The sequence below is a fragment of the Salvelinus sp. IW2-2015 genome, linkage group LG25, assembly GCF_002910315.2.
Source record: "Salvelinus sp. IW2-2015 linkage group LG25, ASM291031v2, whole genome shotgun sequence".
NCBI lineage: Eukaryota > Metazoa > Chordata > Actinopteri > Salmoniformes > Salmonidae > Salvelinus > Salvelinus sp. IW2-2015.
The window spans coordinates 19,974,017-19,975,359 of NC_036865.1; positions in this window are offsets into that span (position 1 = coordinate 19,974,017).

Sequence of the window (1,343 nt, forward strand, 5' to 3'; positions counted from 1 at the left end):
TGTAATAATACAATATAGTGTAATAATACCATGTCAGTGTAAAAATACAATGTCAGTGTAATAATACCAATATCAGTGTAATAATACATGTCAGTGTAATAACGACAATGTCAGTGATAATACCATGTCAATGTAATAATACCATGTCAGTGTAATAATACCATGTCAGTGTAATAACACAATATCAGTGTAATAATACAATGTCAGTGTCATAATGCCATGTCAGTGTAATAATACATGTCATGAAATAATACCATGTCAGTGTAATAATACAATGTCAGTGTAATAATACAATGTCAGTGTAATAATACAAATGTCAGTGGTAATATACCATGTCAGTGTATAATACATGTCAGTGTAATAATACCATGTCAGTGTAATAATAACCATGTCAGTGTAATAATACCATGTCAGTGTAATAATATCATGTCAGTGTAATAATACCATGTCAGTGTAATAACACAAATGTCAGTGTAATCAACACAATGTCAGTGTAATAATACCATGTCAGTGAAATAATACCATGTCAGTGTAAAAATCAATGTCAGTGTAATAATCCAATATGCAGTGGTAATAATACCATGTCAGTGTAAAAATACAATGTCAGTGTAATAATACAATTCAGTGTAAATAATTGTAAATAACATGTCGTGTAATAAACACAATGTCAGTGTATAATACCATGTAATGTAATAATACCATGTCAGTGTAATAATACCATGTCAGTGTAATAACCAAATATCAGTGTAATAATACAATGTCAGTGTCATAATGCCATGTAAGTGTAATAATACCATGTCAGTGAAATAATACCATGTCAGTGTCATAATACAATGTCAGTGTAATAATACAATGTCAGTGTAATAATAACAATGTCAGTGTAATATACCATGTCAGTGTAATAATACTGTCAGTGTAATATACCAAATGTCAGTGTAATAATACAATATCAGTGTAATAATACCATGTCAGTGTAATAATACAATGTCAGTGTAATAATACCATGTCAGTGTATAACACAATGTTAGTGTAATAATACCATGTCAGTGTCATAATACCATGTCAGTGTAATAATACCATGTCAGTGTAATAATACAATGTCAGTGTAAAATAATAACATGTCAGTGTCATAATACCATGTCAGTGTAATAATACCATGTCAGTGTAATAACACAATGTCAGTGTAATAATACAATATCAGTGTCATAATACCATGTCAGTGTAATAATACATGTCAGTGTAATAACACAATGTCAGTGTAATAATACAATGTCAGTGTCATAATACCATGTCAGTGTAATAACACAATGTCAGTGTTAATAACACATGTCGTGTAATAATAT